This window comes from Pelodiscus sinensis, chromosome 1, assembly GCF_049634645.1.
Source record: "Pelodiscus sinensis isolate JC-2024 chromosome 1, ASM4963464v1, whole genome shotgun sequence".
Lineage (NCBI taxonomy): Eukaryota > Metazoa > Chordata > Testudines > Trionychidae > Pelodiscus > Pelodiscus sinensis.
In genome coordinates, this window is record NC_134711.1 from 194,238,689 (window position 1) to 194,253,274 (window position 14,586).

Sequence of the window (14,586 nt, forward strand, 5' to 3'; positions counted from 1 at the left end):
AGTAAGATAGAAAATTTGTGTACAAATTGTCTACAACTTACTTGTATCTAATAATGTTTGCTCAAAAAGTACCCAAAAGCTCATATGGGAAGTGAGGGAGTGAGAGAGAGAAAGATGGATCTCTTCTTTCCTTCATCTACCAAAGGTATTTCAAAAATTCTTTAATTTAAAAAAGGATACAAAATCCTTAGGGTATGTCTACACTACAAAGTTAATTCGAACTAACAGACGCTAGTTCGAATTAACTTTAATAGGCGCTACACTAGCAAACCGCTAGTTCGAACTTAATTCGAACTAGCGGAGCACTTAATTCGAACTAGGTAAACCTCATTCCACGAGGACTAACGCCTAGTTCTAATTAAATAGTTCAAATTAAGGGCTGTGTAGCCACTTAATTCGAATTAGTGGGAGGCTAGTACTCCCCAGCTTTCCCTGGTGGCCACTCTGGGCACCACCAGGGAAACTCTTCTGCCCCCCTCCCGGCCCCGAAGCCCTTAAAGGGGCACGGGCTGGCTACAGTGCCCGTGCCAGGTGCAAGCCTGCCAGCACCCAGCCAGCAGACCCTGCACCTGGCATGGCTCGAGCCAGCCATCCGCTGCCACCCAGCCCTCCGCCTCTTTCCGGGACCAGGCTGGCGGCTCCCTGGAGCCTGCCCAGGTCCGCAAGAGGCGGGCGCCCGCCTGGTCTAGTGCAGACATCGTGGACCTCATCCATGACCTCTGCACTAGGCGCAGGAAAGTGGCCGTCTAGGGCAGGAGAGCTGCCAGCCTGACAACCAGGAGCAGGTTTGCATGAAAATCAGGGTGGTCCACTGAGACCCTCGACCCTGAGCCCTGATCTTAGAATGGCCGTAGTGGGTCAGACCAAAGGTCCATCTAGCCCAGTAGCCTGTCTACCGACAGCGGCCAACACTAAGCACCATGGAGGGGATGGACGGAAACAATGACCAAGCCATTTGACTCGTGCCATCCATCTCCAGCCTTCCACAAACTTTGGGCAGGGACACCATTTCTACCCCCTGGCTAATACCACTCCATGGACCCAGCCTCCATGAATTTATCTAAATTCTCTTTAAACTCTGTTCTAGTTGTAGCCTTCACAGCCTCCTGCAGCAAGGAGTTCCACAGGTTGACTATTTGCTTTGTGAAGAACAACTTTCTTTCATTAGTTGAAGCCTGCTACCCATTCATTTCACGTGGTGTCCTCTAGTCCTTCTATTATGGGAACTAATGAAGAACTTTTCTTTATGCACCCTCTCCACACCACTCATGCTTTTATAGATCTCTATCATATCCCCCCTCAGTCTCCTCTTTTCTAAGCTGAAAAGTCCCAGTCTCTTTAGCCTCTCTTCATATGGCATCTGTACCAAACCCCTGATCATTTTAGTTGCCCTCCCCTCTCCCACCCTCTCTCTTCCCCTCTCCCACCTCCTTTTCCCAGTCTCCCCAGAGGTTAACCCTCCCACCCCACCCCCGTTTTGTTAAATAAAGAGAGTTTCTATTTTTGAATACACGTGTCCTTTATTTTGTACATCAAGAAGGGGGGCTAGGGAGGGGTAAGTGGAAGGAGGTGAGGGAGGAATGGGGTACGAGCCCCCAATGGGGAGGACTGGGGTGGCTCTGTGGGCTCCTCGGGGTGGAAGCTCTCCTGCAGCCCCCCGATTGACCCCCCCCCGGATGGTAGCCTGCGGCAAGTGCAGCTGGGCTGATGGCCGAGTGCTGTGATGTGCCAAGTGTGGGCACTCAGGGCACTCCAAGCCAGGACTGCTTTGCTGTCCTCCATCGAGTTAGACAAGCGAGCGGGGAACCCCTGAGAACTGTCTGTCCGGGGTGGGGGTCGGGTCCCTTTAAGCACAGCCCTCGGCTAGCCTGAGACAGCAGCTCCACGCTCTAAGTGCTAATCTGATGCCCTGCCGGCACTGCTTCCGGCCAGCCTTAACCTCAGTTCAGGGTCCACTCAATGTGGACATGCTAGTTCGAATCAGCAAAATGCTAATTCGAACTAGTTTTTAGGTCCAGATGCACTAGTTCGAATTAGCTTAATTAAAATTAACTAATTCGAATTAAGTTAGTTCGAATTAGTGTTGTAGTGTAGACATACCCTTATATATTAGAGTTCTTAACATTTCCAATTATTGAACGTGGCTTAAGAATTGATTTAATTTTTTAAAGATCAATCCAAACACCATTTTAAGGACAAAATGTGAGAGCTCATGTACCATCCCACCCATTTATGTTGCTATGATAATAGAATCATAGAATATTAGAAGACAGCAGTCATTAATAACAAGATGAGAAGTCTGTGGATGGACATTGTGGCCCTCCACGAAACAAGGCTATCGTCCTCTGGATGTCTCCAGGAGAAGGATTTTTCCTTTTTCTGGAACAGGAAGCCTCCAGAAGAGACCAGGGAACACGGTGTTGGCTTCGCAATTAGAAACAACCTAGTTGGCTCAGTCATACCACCAATGTGGGAACTGAGAGAATGCTGAAAATCCAGCTTCAAACATCAGTGGGCATGGCCAACATTTTTATGCGCCTACTTTAACTTCTGCCCAGGAAGATAAGGACAAGTTCTATGATGAACTTTGTATTGCCATCAGTGAGGTATCTTCCCATGAGCCGCTATTCATCCTTGGCAACTTCAACGCCAGAGTTGGCAGTAACCATCACAGCTGGCCATCCTGTCTGGGACAGTTTGGAACAGGGAAGATGAATGAAAACAGACAGCACCTCCTTGAACTCTGCTCCCAACATGATCTCTGCGTAATCAATACCTTTTTCAACGTCAAACTCCAGCACAAAGTTTTCGTAGCGACATCCAAGATTGAAACATTGGCACCAGCTTGACCTTGTCCTCACCAAATGCAGCCATTTAGGTAGTGTCAGGGTGACACGCAGCTACCACAGGGCAGACTGTGATACTGACCACTTGCTCATGTGTAGTAAGGTGTACATCCAGCTGCGAAGATTTTTTCGCTCCAGAAAGGAAGGGATGCCATGCATTGACACTGGTAAGACTTGTGACCCTTCAAAAGTATGTGAATTTGTCCAAGCACTTGAAGAGGCCTTGCCCGCTGGAATGATATCAGCAATAGATGGGAACAACTATGGGATGCTATTTATGATACTGAGATATCTATCTTTGGGAAGAAGACAGTCAAGTCTGCTGATTGGTTTGAAGCCCACACTGAAGTGCTGACGCCCCTGATTGAGAAGAAGAGACAGGTACTGGCTGCATACAGGTCCTCTCCCAGTGAGGAGAACCTGCAGGCACTCCGGTTTGCTCGGAGTCAAGTGCAGCAGGTTGCTCGGCGGTATGCCAATGATTACTGGCTCCAACTCTGCTCCAAGATTCAGCAGGCCACGGACACTGGTAACATGTGAGGAATGTACGATGGGATCAAGCAGGTCATTGGTCCATCACAAAGGAAGACTGCCCCACTTAAGTTGGCCACAGGCGAGGTTTTGAAGGACAGAACCAAGCAGATGGAACGTTGGGTGGAATACTATTCACAGCTGTATACTAGAGAGACCGTAGTTACAGAGAGAGCCCTAAATGCCATCAAACCTCTGCCCACCATGACTGAACTTGATGCTGAACCCACCATGGAAGATCTTAGCGACGCGCTAAAAGCACTCTCTTGTGGAAAAGCCACAGGGAAAGATGATATTCCCTCGGAAATCCTTAAATGCGCTAACGGTACCCTAGTCTCAGAGCTGTATGGAATACTCTGCCAATGCTGGAGAGAAGGCAGTGTACCACAAGATAGAAGGGATGCTAACATTGTTACTGTCTAAAAGAACAAGGGTGACAAAAGCGATTGCAACAACTATTGCGGCATCTCCCTTCTCAGCACCATGGAGAAGCTATTTTCATGTGTTGTCCTGAAGAGGCTCCATGTTCTTGCAGAGAGAGTCTACCCTGAATCTTAGTGTGGGTTCAGAGCTGAACGGTCCACCATAGACATGGTTTTCTCTGTTAGGCAACTACAAGAAAAGTGCAGGGAACAGAACAAACCTTTGTATATTGCTTTCATCGATCTGACCAAAGCATTTGACCTTGTCAGTAGAAAAGGTCTGTTCGCGATTCTGGCTAAGATCGGCTGTCCTCCAACTCTGCTCAGCATTTTTAGGGCCTTCCATGATGGCATGAGGAGGACCATCGTATATGACAGATCCACATCCGAACCCTTCGAGATTCTCAGCAGAGTGAAGCATGGGTGCGTGCTGGCTCCAACACTGTTCGGCATCTTCTTTGCAGTTTTGCTCAAATATGCCTTTGGAATTGCTACAGAGGGCATCTTTCTCCGCACGAGAACAGACGGCAACCTCTTCAAACTGTCGAGGCTTAGAGCAAAGACCAGGGTGCTTATGAAGCATCTAAGGGAGTTCCTTTTTGCTGATGATGCAGCTATTGCTGCTCACACTCAGCAGGAACTGCAGTCACTCATAACTCGCTTTGCGGATGCATGTATGGAATTCAGCCTCACAATCAGCTTAAAGAAGACCCAGGTGATGGGCCAAAGCTTGGGTAATGAGCCATTTATCAGTGTGTTAGATTACGAACTGGAAGTCGTCCATGAGTTTGTGTACCTAGGCTCTACGATCTCGGACAACTTGTCATTTGATAGCGAGATTAACAAGCGTATTGGAAAAGCCACCACAACGTTCTCCAGACTCACAAAGAGAGTATGGGCCAATAATAAGCTCACTGTACACATCAAGGTGCAGGTCTACACAGCCTGTGTTTTGAGCACACTGTTGTACACCAGTGAAACATGGACTTTGTGCTCAAAACAAGAGCAGCGGCTCAACACATTCCATATGGACTGCCTTAGGCGCATACTCGGTATCACACGGCAGGACAAGATCCCCAATAGCGCAGTGCTTGAGAGGGCGGGCATCGTCTCCATGTTCATCTTTCTCAACCAGAGGCGTATGCGTTGGCTTGGCCACATCTCACGTATGTTGGATGGCCGAATACTGAAGGACCTTCTCTTTGGCAAACTGGCATCTGGAAAGAGGCTGAAAGGGTGACCAAAATTGCGCTATAAGGACACGTGCAAGTGTGACCTCAGCGCTCTCTCTATCAGTGCGAACACCTGGCATTCACTCGCCTTAGATAAGTATGCCTGGGAACAGGGAGTGAAGGAAGCTCTTGCTATGTATGAAACTACCTTTGTGAAGGAAGCGGAAGACAAGAGAGCCCTCAGGAAGATCTGTGCCCGTGATACCAGAGTGACATCTGCCTACTGCTGCTCACAGTGTGGAAAGGACTGCCATTCCCGGATTGGATTGCACAGCCACAGAAGACGCTGCTCGAATCAGTCCAACAGGGGCGCAAACCCATGATCCTTCAGGGAATACTGGAATTGGAAGGGATACTGGAATTGGAAGGGACCTCGAGAAATCATCAAGTCCAGTCCACTGGCAGGACCAAGCACAGTCTATATCATCCCTGATAGATGTCTGTCTAATCTACTCTTAAATATCTCCAGAGATGGAGATTCCACAACCTCCTCAGGCAATTTATTCCAGTGTTTAACCACCCTGACAGGAAGTTTTTCCTAATGTTCAACCTAAACCTCCCTTGCTGCAATTTAAACCCAGGAGAACACTTTTTCTCCATCCTCCTTGTAACAACCTTTTCAATACTTGAAAACCGCTATCATGTCCCCTTTCAGTCTTTTCTTTTCTAAACTAAACAAGCCCAATTCTTTCAGTCTTTCCTCATAGGTCATGTTTTCTAGACCTATAATCATGATTGTTGCTCTTCTCTGGACCTTCTCCAGTTTTTCCACATTGTTCTTGAAATATGGTGTCCAGAACTGGACACAATACTCCAACTGAGGCCTAATCAGTGCAGAGTAGAGTGGAAGAATGATTTATCATGTCTTTCTCACAAGACTCCTGTTAATGCATCCCAGAATCATGTTTGCTTTTTTTACAACAGTGTCACACGGTTGACTCGTTATTTATCTTGTGGTTCACTATGACCCCTAAATCTCTTTCAATAGTACTTCTTCCAAGACAATCACTTCCCATTCTGTATGTGTAACACTGATTGTTCCTTCCTAAGTGGAGTACTTTGTATTTGTCCTTATTAAAATTCATTCTGTTACCTCTAGTTTGTCCAGGTCATTTTGAATTATGACCCTATCCTCCAAAGCCCTTGCAACCCCTTCCAGCTTGGTAACATTTGCAAACTCAATAATCGTACTCTCTATGCCAACACCTAAATAATTGATGAAGATATTGAACAGAACCGGTCCGAAAACAGACCCCTGCAGAAACCCACTTGTTATGCCTTTCCAGAATTATTGTGAACCATTCATAACAACTCTCCAAGAACAGTTATCCAGCCAGTTATGCAACCTTAACTTATGCACCCTTATAGTAGCCCCATCTAGGTTGCTTTTTCCCTAGTTTATTGAAAAGAAGATCATGCAAGACTGTGTCGAATGCCTTACTAAAGTCTAGTATACCACGTCCACCACTTCTCACCTATCCACAAGACTCATTATCCTATCAAAGAAAGCTATCAGATTGGTTTGACATGATATGCTCTTTACAAATCCATAATGGCTGTTTTCTATCACCTTTTTATCTTCCAGATATTTGCAGATGAATTCCTTAATTACTTGCTCCATTATCTTCCCTGGCACAGAAGTTAAACTAACTGGTCTGTAGTTTCCTGAATTGCTCTTATTTGTCTTTTTATAGATGGGCACTATATTTGCCCTTTTCCAGACTTCTGGAATGATTAGGATGAAAAGCAATAATAAAAATTAGAACAAAAAGTTGAAGAGATTATTTTATTTGGCTTTGTTCTAAGAGACAGCCTATAACATACCTGTGCCGTAAAAAGGTTCTGCTGATCTTTCAGTGCTGAAGCTCTGACATTCTGAGCTTCAGTAAATCTTATTTCCATCTTCAGCTTCAGAGTTCTATTATCCCTTTATCTTCCAGCTGCACGAGAAATGATAAAATCACTGTCATACAGCCATGCCTTCTGTTTGTGATAAAAAAGACATTGTCTTGAAGCTAGATCTATGTGCTGATGCATGCTAGCAGGTGTCTATTTTGTCGTATCAGAATTTATATACAGCCATATATTTTTGGTAACTGACTTGATAGGTTGAATAGTTTTTGTCAGACTAAGCCAACAACATTTAGATTTACAAGTGAAACGTGTAGGATCCTCTGACATTTGTTGAAGGTTGACTACGAATATTTTGCCTGGCATGGGAGTACAGTAAACTCCTACAGCTGTAACATTCATTGTCCTTTAAAACCTTTGTGCATCCATTTCCTGGAAAAGTAGATTGACATTCTCAGCACCGCAAAACTCACTTTCTCTCTTATACTGCAAACACAAGTGAATTCAGGCTTAATTATTATTTTTCAATTATATAGTCCCTTGGGCATGAATAACATAAATATAAATACAAAAGAAGTAAACGTCCCTCCCCTGAAGTCCTTATATAGATTAGTATCTGAACTGCCTGGAAAATATTGAAATAACATATACAAAAGGGTTTGGTAGCTGTCTCTTTTTTCTACATCCTCTTTTTCAGCAATATAATGCCATCCTCCATATGTAGCAAAGAAATCAGTTAAATGATTCTACCACAATGCAGACAAATAATGAAATATTTGAGAAAAGTCTGCTACTAATCAAAAAAGAATATGGTAGCTAAAGGAGCCTAGAAATGAAGTTTGCAGGGTCAGTCATCTCCTTTTCAGCTTAAGCCAAGTCATTTTGCTGGCCATATTTTTTTTCATGTGTAAAATGCTTAGTTACCAAGGGAAAGTGGCAAGTTCACTGAAAACGAACTTGAATTCTTCCACCTGGGAATTTAAATGAATCCATATACAGTTTGTATATTACATTGTCAGGTTATATGTATTATTTAGTTAGAACTAAGCATGATTTTTCTTATGCATGAAGGTTAGGAATAGTTAATGTTCCAATTTTCCTTAATTCAGTTTTCCAAGACAGCATATCCAAATTACCATGATGTAGAATAAATAACCAGTTGTGACAGGGCGACTGCCCTGCACTGGGCCTTTAAGCCCAAGGCTCAGGCCCCGAGCCTGAGGGAAGCTGGAAGACCAGCTGAGATGGTTAGGCTAATGAGCCCAGCTGCCCGCTATAAAAGGAGAGGCCCAGTTGCTGGAGAAGGAGGGGCAGGGCTGACTGCAGAGGCAGCAAGAGCTCCTGGGAGGGATACAGCTGCAGGAGAGGGACTGGAGAGGGAAGCTCTCCCTCAGCAGTTGCCGGGGACTCCAGGAGAGGCCTGGAGGAAAGCAGAGGCAAGTTGGTGCCACCTGGAGACTACCTGCCGAGGGGATGCCGGCCTGGAGATCGCAGCCAGCTGGGCAAGGCCAGGTAGGAAGTGGCCCAGGGCAGGAGCGGGAGGCGCCCCTCTTAGCCCGAGAGACTTGGTGGGTTTTGGCTAGCTAGCCCCACCGAGGGAGTGACCCTATACCGGGTTGCTCACAGGGCCCTGGGCCGGGACCCGGGGGAGTAGGGTGGGCCCGGGTCCCCCTGCCGGGGGGGGGCGCCCAGCTACGACGAGAATCTGTTTGTAGACTCGGCCTGTTTAAAGGGCCAGTATAAACTGCTGTGAAGCCGATGATGAGCAACCCATACAGACTGTAACTCGCCCTGAGATGGGCCAGGTGAAGACAGTCAGGGGGCACTGAGGCTACTGGGGGGCGTGCGCCCCATGACACCAGTTAACAACAAACCAGTCACTGGTATCTTCACATTTGCTTCTCAAAATTAGACGAAGGGAAATCTATATATGATTTCCTACTGCATGCCATTTTCATTCAAGAAGATGGGATGTAACAATTCAATTGCTTTAACCTCAAGATTCTGTGATACAGAAGAATTTTAATAATCTTAAGATGCTGTGAAAGTTCAATTGCTGAACTGGGTTGAAAAAGGAGGTATATGGCTGGTCAATAATCAGTGCAAGCAAAACATAATTCCCCGGTTGTAGATTATATGCAAATCTTGAATATTTTAAAAATACATTCTGAATATAAATGAGCCTTACTTGAAGAGCCAGATGTGGAAATGATCTGGCTCTATAATAGCATAAATGAGCTGTAACTGTCACTTTAAACTACCATTATTATTACTAGGTACCACCCAAATTGTCCATTTATTTCAGGTGTACCTACCTATCGAGCATACTCCAAGTACATTCAGAGCTACCAACAATAAAATCATCAACACACAAACATCATCAATAATAAAATTGGCACTAAACAAACGCTAAGGAAACAATGTAACTCAATCAACCAAACAGCACCAAGAACCTTTAAAGAAAGCCCTCAGAGAAAGCCTTGGATTCAGGCTTCTGTCTTTGAGTGCTTTCTGAAGGGCAACTACCTCAGGTTCTTTCAGGCCACAAGGGAGGTGGAGGAGCGGTGGCCAGGAAGTTCTAGAGCACAGGACCCTCACTCGGGTGGCCTTCCCACCACTTCAGAGATGTACCAATCTAGGGAGTGTTTGCTTTTACATGTGTAAAATTAGTGTAAGGAAAATTAAGCCCTCGGTCTCCAATATGTGCGTGACGGAAACCCTGAAAGGCTATTAAAAACAAACAGCTTGGAATGCATCTAGAAACAAATTTGAAGCTTTATCAGTTTATGGTGGAAAGAACTACCTGCCCATGTAAGCAGGCAGCTATGTTCCGTATAACTTACCCAATGATTACCACTCAGAAATTTAATCTGCACCACTCCATCCTGGCATGGGCAGCAGTGAGGAGGTCCACATCGAGAAATGAAGCTTTCACCTTCCTCTCTACATGTGAATTTTCAAATCCACTCCTCACCACCATTCACTGTATGGGCAACTCCAGAAGCAGCTGAGAATTCAAGCTGAGAAGGAGAAGCAGAACACAGACGTTTTTCCCACTTTCTACTTCAACTACTTATTTGATAAGATGAAAATAAACAAACAAAAACCTGTGTATACCACATGAGATCCACTACACAGGGATTTGCACAGTTCCTGTAGCAGACATGTAGCAGAATAATTTCACAGAGTCAGAAATCTGTGGAAAATTCAGAACGTATTCATGTGCATAGAAAAGAGCAATGGGCTTTGTTTTGTTGTTTAGGGTACAAGAGGGCTGCGCCCTTTGCTCGCTACACACACACACACACACACACACACACACACACACACACACACACACACACACACACACACACACACACACACACACACACACCCCTGCTTTCTCTTTGCTGAGAGAGCCTGTTGACACTGATAATGCTGATGTCATAGACGTTAAGGTCAGAAGGGACCATTATGATCATCTAGTCTGACCCCCTGCACAATGCAGGCCACAGAATCTCACCCACCCCCTTCTAGAGTAATCCTCTCACCTATATCTCAGATATTGAAGCCTTCAAATAGTTTGAAGACCCCAAGATGCAGAGAATCCTCTAGCTGTGATCTGTACCCTATGCTACAGAGGAAGGCGAAAAACCTCCAGGGCCTCTGCCAATCTACCCTGGAGGAAAATTCCTTCCCGACCCCAAATATGGCGATCAGCTAAACCCTGAGCATATGGGCAAGACTCATCAGCCAGACACCCAGAAAGTTCTCTATAGTAACTCCTATCATCCAGGAGAGGGCTGGGCGGTTGTTCACGTGACCGGCGGAGCCAGCCCAGTCCCCAGTCTCGTGAGCCAGGGGCGCCGGGGATGTCCCGGGAGCCGCGTCCGAGGGAGGGGAGACGCCGCCGGGCGCCGGGCTCAGGCAAGGCCGAGGCCTTGGGCCTAGCGGGGGGGTTGACTCCGTCTGCGCGCCGGGACCCGCATCCCGGCCGGGAGAGACCCCGCTGGGCAGGGAGCCGGCCCGGGGCGCAGAGCAGGGACCCCGCCCCGCCCGGGGTTGGCCCAGGAGGCGCCGCGCTCAGAGCCAGAGGTGGGTGATGCCAAGCACAGCCATGAAGAAAAAGGTGCTGTTGATGGGTAAAAGTGGGTCTGGGAAGACCAGCATGAGATCCATTATCTTTGCAAACTACATCCATTGACCTATTCCCACTGATAATGAATGGACAATTAGTTACCAAGATCATGTTATCTCATCAAACCATCCCCTTCATAAACCCATCTAATTTAATCTTGAAGCCAGATAGATCTTTTGCCCCCACTACTTCACTTTGAAGGCTGTTCCAGAACCTCACTCCTCTAATGGTTAGAAACCTTCCTCTAATCTCAAGTCTAAACTTCCTACTAGCCAGCTTATATCCATTTGTTCTTGTGTCCACATTGGTGTTAAGCTTAAATCATTCCTCTCCCTCCCTGGTATTTATACCTCTAATATATTTAAAGAGAGCAATCATGTCCCCCCTCAGCCTTCTTTTGGTTAAGGTAAACAAGCCAAGCTCCTTGAGTCTCCATGATGATGTGTGGGGAAAATCCAATAACTCCAATTGTGTCTAAAGGGGGGACTGTGCAGGAAATCAAAACTCTCTAAAAGAAAACTGCTGTAAGGGTTAAAAAGTTTTCCAGGCCTCTCTCCCTGTAACAGAGAGAAATCAAATTAACTCTAATCAAGACCCTTACAATGCCTCCTATCTCAAGTTCATGGATACTCCTAGTCTGTCACAATTTGTCATGTAAACCCTTATCTTTGTCACAGTTTGCCTTGTAGACTCCTCCACTCAAGTTCTCATGTGGCTTTGTGTACTGTAAAAACTTACTTCTAGCACTCCTGGGGTGAACAGAAGTCTCAGAGTACTTCTTCTGAGACTTTGATATGTTAAAGAAGAACAATCAACAACTGAACTGTCTAAGCATTCTGTATAAAGGATACCTGAATCTGTCTCAGGGCTGCTGCTTCACTCTTGGTGTGACAGCCTGCATGCATGCATCATAAAGTTTTCTCTTCTAGGTTTCTCTCCTGCCTCACTGATTTGACCTCCGGCCTCGAACCCTTCTGGGGGCTCTGTACCCCAGGGGAGCGAGATTTTCCCCCTCAGATGTCATTCTGTTGCCTAGCAGGAACATTCTGTTGTCCGGCAGGAAAAAACGTATTTATATATATAGAGATGATTTGCTACTTCTGCAGTACACAAACTTTATGATATCACAGGCTGCTCGGGCTATCTGCCAGAAGCCTAATGGTTGGCCTTAATTTGCATAACTTTTATTAACAAATGTGGTTGCAAGTGTATCTTCATTGATATTAAGGGGCCACATTCTGAGCTGATGTGACTTGAAATGGTTCTGAAGTCAATAGAGCTCCACCAATTTATGCCAGCACAGCATCTGGTTTGGTGTTTTTAATAAAAGAGAATTTTGTAGTTTGGAGCCACAATGCAAATAGATGGCACACAGATTGCAGTGTGTCTGATATGAAGTGCATTCATAAGGGAGAAGGATGTTCTTTCCCTTTAACAGTATGACCTGATGAGATAGCTCAAGGTTATAATATCTAGCCTCACCAAAGGCATTATATTTTCATTCTGATGTAGCACTTGCTGTGTGGAGCTCCCAGAGTGCATGTGGAAAAGCTGAGTGAGGTTTTTTTTATCATCTTTGGACAAAAGAGGAAGATGGACTTCTGTAGACTTTTTTTCCCCTTTAATAAACCATTCTCATTTGGAAACTTCAATCTGATCTCAGGGCTCTGTTCCTAACTCAAGTCATTAAAAGGATGATAGCAGTCCTGGATTTTGAATTAAGTGAGGCAGATAAGATCCTGTAAACATTTGAGAAATTGCAAGATGATGTTCATTTTTAACTTACAATAGATCCAAATATGTGACTTAGTTTTTGAATTAACAACTGTGATTACTGTGTGGACACCAGAGCTAAGTGAACAGTATGGAGCTTATAAGTAATTTAGTTATTTTAGTTTCTTTCCCTGCAGATTGCAACTTCCTTGCATGCATTTGTTCTTTGGATTTATTTGACTAATTCCATTCAGAATTTTTGACTTTATGGACTGATCATACATCAGAAATTGAACTTGTTTGCTTGGTCAGGCCTGCCAACAGAGGGGCAAAGAGGGCAGTTGCCCCAGCGACTGGTGATTCAAAATGACCTGGGGCTCCCAGACACCACCACTGCTACTGCAGGACCGGCAGCAGCTACTTGGTAGTTGTGACTGGTGAGAAGAAAAATGGTTTTATTTCTGTCCATGGAGTGGGAGATCACATAAGCAGGAGCAGCAGCGCTGGACCCTCGGGCCCTTTAAGCTGCTACTAGAGCACTGCACAGTGCACTCTGGGCAGCTCTCAGGGCTGGCTGAGGGAATTTCAGGGGGGGCAGCTTGGCATGCTCCAGCTGGCACTGATGGAGAGCTGGCCCTAGCCCCACCCCTTCCAGAAGCGCGAAGCCAGTCCTCTCTCCTTGTCCCAGGGTTCACAAGTCTGTCAGTCCCCCTGGGCTTGGTAGTTGTGACTAGTGAGAAGGAAAATGGTTTTATTTCTGTCAGTCAAGTCGGAGACCACACAAGCATTTCAGTGTCATTGCTTGCATCAATTAAATTAAAAATTGGTTTATACAGATATTCATACATGTTGTTTTCACATATGCTTTCCATGAATTGTTGTGCCAGTAAAACTCTATGGCTCAAGTATTCAAGGAAACTGACCATAAAATCTTACAAGCATGGTTGAAATGAGTTTATTTTAATAGATCAGCAAATAATTGCAGATTTTAAAATATTTGCCTAGCTCAACAGATCACCACAGCCAGACAAAATCAAAAGGTAAAAGTTTAGCTCAAGACCCAACAGAATAATTTATTATCAGACTTGATAAAAAGCAAGAAAGGAAACTAAACAACAGTTCTCATTAATCCATTTTACACGTTGTCACCTAATGAACCCTCTTTGCATCACTCATTCTTTGCGCAATCCACTATTATGCTAGCAATGCCATTTTAGTCCAGAAAATGTACATCTTCTCTGTAGAGCATACAAAGTTTGGCAGGACAAAATGTTGCTGTAGTGGGCTTTTTCTCTGTAACTAACTACGGGTGATTCTCTTTTTTCTTTATATGTCAGGGGACCTTGCATCAGAAAAAAAGATGATAATTAAATTCCTTGAGAATGATCCCATACACACACTTTTCTCTTTGATGTCTATAAACTTAGCCTCTATCAAGATCATTTAAGAGTGCAAATCAGTGTTTCCTCAATGCCATTACCTTCTGGGAACCCAAAGTCAGGTTCCTATAACAATCTGTATCCTATATCCTGGGTCAAAATGTGTTATGTGATATATAGAATCACACTCTAATAAACTAAGGCTTGTCTACTCTTAACAATTAAGCAACACACTTTTGTTGTTTAAAAAAATCAAAAGGGGGGGGAATTCTGAAAGACAAAAACTTTGCCGCAGCAAGTACTAATGTAAATAGTGCTTTAATGTTGAAAATTGTTGGTCCACAAAAGTGCTAATATTGTTTACACTGCCTGACTTTTATTGGCATGGCTATGTCGACACAGTTGGGTCGCTGAAAGCTGTGTAGTGTTGATATACCCTTAACACTGAATAGCACCTGACTCCATTAGTACTTCCATTGACTTCACTGTGAC

General features: G+C 44.9%; 1 long non-coding RNA gene across 1 annotated transcript; it reads left to right on the forward strand.

Annotated features, from left to right (window-relative positions):
* The first annotated feature begins 7,947 nt into the window (after nucleotides 1-7,947).
* LOC142826989 (uncharacterized) lies at nucleotides 7,948-10,136 on the forward strand. Its single transcript, XR_012901306.1, has 2 exons — nucleotides 7,948-8,394; nucleotides 9,188-10,136. It is a non-coding gene; the product is annotated as an uncharacterized LOC142826989 (long non-coding RNA).
* The last annotated feature ends 4,450 nt before the right edge of the window (nucleotides 10,137-14,586 follow it).